General features: G+C 38.9%; 1 pseudogene; it reads right to left on the reverse strand.

Moving 5' to 3' along the window:
* Nucleotides 1–2,458: 2,458 nt before the first annotated feature.
* On the reverse strand, nt 2,459–4,568 carry LOC140523297 (olfactory receptor 5G3-like; annotated as a pseudogene).
* Between the last annotated feature and the right edge of the window lie 937 nt (nt 4,569–5,505).

A 5,505-nucleotide genomic window follows, 5' to 3' on the forward strand; every position in this document is an offset into this window, starting at 1 on the left:
CTTTCCCTGATGATAAGCATTGTTCTTCCTCACCCAAAAGAATGGGAGAAGATATCTGTTCACCAAGAAGTCTTATTTTTCCCCCCTTTGTGGGGCATTTTTCCCAACCAGTGATTTGACTTTTGGGTTCTTTGTCAAGAGTAGGGTATACTCTGGGAATGTGTAAGATCTCAGTTCCTCCAAGTTGGCACAAGCAAGCATGTACTGGTCTGGGCACAGAGAGGAATTTTTGTGCCCAGAATCTTAGCAGAGTTTCCTCTCCACAGCCACGTGGCCTCCAGTTCCATCAAGTCAGCGCTGGGGGCTGATTGTCAGATAATCTGGATGGGCAGGGCCGCCATTCAGTGTGAGACAAAGACCAGTTGCCTCAGGACCTCTACTCAGGGCTGAGGTAAGACAACTCCACAGTGCCCCCAGGGGTTTTTACCCTCCAACAATGGAATGGGTACTTACAGGCTGCTGTGCAGCCTCTGTGGCCACTGCCTCCTGCCAGAGCTATGGGAAGGCCCTTGTCCCTTCCTGGCCAGCTGAAAAAACCCTCTCATTGACTTTTGGTGCCTGTGGGTTAAGGGATCTGGGAACTGCTGCTACTGGGACTGATGATTCAGCGACTGGAGATTCCACCCCCAAGAGCTGTTCATGAGCTGCACCACCTGGCTAACGCTAGGCCAGGCTCTGCTCCATGTCTGGTGCAACAGACATTTCCCATGGGCCTTTAGGGTCACCCTAGGATGGAAATCTCCTCCACTCTGTTCTTCTCCACTTCTGCTGCTCCACAAATTTTTGAGAGCCCTTCTCCACAGGATTTTTATGGGCTGTGTGGGGAGAGCCTCTGTATCTGTGTCTTTCTTCCCCACCATCTTGGTTTCGCCCCCAGCTTTTCCTCTTTTGACACATTGAGGAGGAGGGTCTCTAGGTCTTCATAAAATGTTTCTTTGATCTTCTCAGAGTTCATCATGGTGTGAGCATGCACTGATGGTGATGACATGGAGCTTTCCTGCAAGATGTACTACAATACATTTGATGGCCCTTCAAGCTTTAGATCACAAATCACACCAATCAGGGTATTTCCATATGTCCGTAACAAGAATCTTCCTTGCTGCAATTTTGAAACACATAATATGTGAGGGGGCAGAGAGATAAAGTTGTAGCCTGATACCCATCGTGAAATAGGTGAGGGAAGGAGCAAACACCCAACTATCAACCTTCTCTTCTTCTCTTCAAGGTGAAAATCCTAGTCTCTCTTGTCAAGGAGACATGGCCAGTTGGCAGAGATGTCTATTCATGCAAACTATGAGTTGTGACCATACATTGTGGACAAAACTTTGATATCTTACACAGGCGCATAAATATCTGACATTTAATTCATATTTTTGAGCTGAATCAATTTTGAACCCAGTTGAACCCTGGAGTTAGCTGATAACAAGAAAAGAATTCAAACCTGAGTCGAGTTTCTCTTGAATCATTTACTGCCATTTCAGTGGTTCTATAACCCCAGAAAAAGAGCATTTCCTATATCTGTGTGTATGTGTGTTTGTGGGGGGAGAGGGGGTGAAGAGCAAAAACATCTTCATATTATCTTAAAGAAAATATAATTTATAATAATAGTGCACATCTTCATGGTATGTTAAGATTTATAAATTGTAAATGTATATGTGTATGTACATGTGTGTATATAGAGACATGTGTGTGTGTTCATCCTTTGTTGCCAAAGAAGACACCATCAGAGAAATGATGACATGACTTGCACTTGACTTTGGTTTTTTGAGTGAAGGAGGGCTGATAGAGATATGAATGTATTTCTGTATGCATATATATGTATGTGTGTATGTACATATGTTTGCATGTATGTATACATATATATATCTTCATTAGTTCCTCATAAAAACTGCGTGTAGTAGTAACTATCATTATGCCCATTTGGTAGATGAAGAAACTAAGGCTAGGTTAAATAACTTGAACAAGTAATAAGTTTCTGAGGAAGGATTAGATCCCACGGGTTTCTGACTCCCTTCAATACATTCACACACATAATTGACTTTTTCAAAGATATTAATTTTTCAATTACAAAAGTGGGGTGAGGAGGGGCACACTTTTTTCTCTCATTGAGTCCAAAGTGAACAATATCAATTTCAGTCTCAAGTGGTACCTGAAAATTATTAAGTCCATTTTTAGACCAAAAGTCCTTAGTTTGCTTTTGTTTTTTGTTTTTTTAACATTGTGTAACCTTTGGCAATCTGATGAAACCTATGGACTCCTTAGCAGAATGCTTTTAAGAGCATAAATTTAAAAAAAAAAAAACATGGAACTACAAAGGAAACCAATTATATTCAAAAGGTTATCAGAATATATATTCAAAATAAAAACACAAATTCATGCACCCAGGTTACAAAAGCTTTAATATTTAATCTGAATGAAAAACACATTTTTTAATCATATGTACAAAATATTTTGCTAAGGAGCTGGGGATGCAAATCAAAAGTAAGACCTCTCCTTACAAACAGCAAACATTCTAACTGAAGGAGGAGGGAGAGAGACAACAAAGATAGAGGTTTCATCTGAAGTCAAATGAAAAACTCCCACAGTCCTTAGCATAAGCAGCAAAGTAGATGGCAACACAACTTCATTTATGTCATTTCCATTAATAAGAACAAAAGAATTTCTAGTGTTGAACTATGTAATATTTCTAAGAAATTTTTTGGTAAACATAAGGATTTTTAGGGTTTTGTCTATACCTGGAGGACCCATGGAAGCAGTGGACACTCTACATCTTTAGGGGGGTTGCTTCCCAGGATGAAGCCTATAACAGTTGGCCAGGAAGATAAGCTGATGACCCAGAGTAAACTGTGCTCTTGGGCTTATCTAACCATCAGAGGCAAATGAGTATCAGTTGATATTGTTGGTGCCAGGGAATATAGGCTTCTTCACATTAATTTTTCTTCTCAGTGATGGTACCAGAACCTGCGATGTAAGGACAACCTATACACTTAAAGGTATTTATAGAGGGGAGTGTGTGTGTCCATGCGTGTCTGTGTACAAACATACATAAATGCATACAAATAAAAATGTGTACATCTATGTGCATACATGTCTAGGGGTATATATGTTTGTATACCCAAAAGAACAAGAGATTCTAGCTGAGACCCTTCAGGGTATGCCTGCTAGGATTCCTCCACTCTAATCATCACTTCATAAAGTGTCTTAATAATAAATACTAGTCACAGAAAGGATCTTCATGCATAGAATGTCATAAAAGGACCTCATTGTTATTTGTCCATAGGAATTTTTCTCCTTTCTAAAGTCCTTCTGAAGGCATTTTTCACCTCCTTGTTCCTCAGGTCATAGATAAGTGGATTCAACATGGGGATCACTGTTGTGTAGAACACAGAAACCGCCTTGTTGAGGTCCAGGGAGAAGCTTCCATTGGGCCTTAAGTAGATGAATAAGAGGGTCCCATTCAATACGCTGACAGTTGTCAGGTGAGAGGAACAGGTGCAGAAGGCTTTGGAAAAACCATCCATAGAGCGGATCCTCAGGATAGTCATGAGGATGTAAATGTAGGAAGTGAGAATGACCAGGCTACTGAAGACGCCCAGAGCTCCACCCACGATGTAAAGGATTAACTTAACCATGTGAGTATCAACACATGCAGTAGAGAACAAGGGTGAGACATCACAGAAAAAATTATTGATGATTTTCTGGCCACAGAAGGACAAGTGAAAAATTATGACTGCATGTGTCACACCACTCAGAAGGCCCATGGCATAAGGCACAATCACCAAGTATACACAGACTTTCTGAGACAGGACAAGTGTATAAAGTAAAGGGTTGCAGATTGCCACATATCGGTCATATGCCATTGCAGCTAAAAGGAAACCCTCAGTGGCCAAAAAGAGTTCACAGGACCCCATCTGGGCTGCACAACCCAAGAAAGAGATGGTCTTCTTCTCCACAAAGAAAGCCAACATCTTTGGAGCAACAGAAGAAGAAGAGCAGAAATCCACAAAGGACAAGTGGTTGAGAAAAAAGTATATGGGAGTGTGAAGCTAGGAGTTTACCCATATCAGCATAATCATGCCCAGGTTCCCAAAGACAATGATGAGATAGAAAAAGACAAACATGAAAAAGAGGAGAACCTGTTGCTGGAGATCCTCTGTAAATCCCACAAAAAGAAATTCAGTCACCATGGTTTGATTCCTGGCTTCCATTACCTGCTACAATCTAACAAAAGAAAGAGAAAGACTATTTTTAATTACTAAATTTTATATAATATTTTACCCCCAGTTTTCTTCAAAGAACAACTGTTAATGCTTTCTCCCTCATGAAATTATCTTTATAGAGATTTTTTCTTATGTTTTGGAAGGGAACAGTAAGGTGACATAACAGTAATGCTGATGCCATAAAAAAAGAAAAGAAAAAAGATCACCAAACCTTAACTATGTTTAAAATACACAAGGGAGTAATTCAGGTGAATACCCAGATGAAGAGGACAGTTATGAGACAATAGATTGTATTTTTTATTATAGGGCATATGTGCTTTAAGAAAGCAGGATTGGATAGAAACTCAGTTTCATAAATAATTTTCTTTTTATCTCTTACTTTGTATGTTTAGAATGTTCATCGTTGTGTCACTTTGAGAAGTTTTAAAATAGCTTAAAAGAATTAAATAAATTTCCTTGCAATATACAAAATTCTTTATTTGTAGGGCACATTGGTAGCCTAGGTGGAAAAGCAGCCTTCTGTCTCTGTAACTAGCTCATTTTTTCCTATTCATTTATGTCCCAGGGTACAACGCAATCTTTGAGTAGGTTCCGATATTTCTTCATTAATTAATGAAATTGAAGCCTCTCTCATTAATTAATTATTAGTATTTATAAGACCAATTTTTAAATGGTATTTCTGAAATAAAGGAATATTTTCTCTTTTCTCATAAGTTTTTCTTCTCTCTCTCTCTCCCTCTGTCTCTCTCTGTCTCTGTCTCTGTCTCTCTCTCTGTCTCATGAGCGCGCTCTCCTTTCCCTGTCTCTCTCTCTCTCACACACACTTTCTCACTCTCTCTGTCTCTCTATGTCTCTGTCTCCATATATTATACATCACATATATATATATATATACACAGATGACATGTACATGTGTGTGTTCATACATGTGTAAATATCTCCATAAAACACCCTAATTGTCATTACTTAAGTAAAAAAACAATTCATTTTACGTAAAATTCACCAGATAATAAAACAATGATACAAATGATTATTTACAGTGAATCTGCTATGAGAAAGATGACAGCCAAAGTTGTGCTATTACTGACTTCTCCTTAATTGCAGAAATGGAGAGCTCCCATCATTCAATTCTCTCAGAATACCAATGAAATTTCTTTTGACCACCCTCTAGAAGGCCTTGTTGATAATGTAAATTTGAATTTGAAACTCTCTTCAGGCACTCAGTAGATAGGTGTCTTTGGGCAAGTCATTTAACCTCAATCTCCATAAATTTCCTCATCTATAA

The sequence above is a fragment of the Notamacropus eugenii genome, chromosome 2 (genome assembly GCF_028372415.1).
Source record: "Notamacropus eugenii isolate mMacEug1 chromosome 2, mMacEug1.pri_v2, whole genome shotgun sequence".
NCBI classification, from domain to species: domain Eukaryota; kingdom Metazoa; phylum Chordata; class Mammalia; order Diprotodontia; family Macropodidae; genus Notamacropus; species Notamacropus eugenii.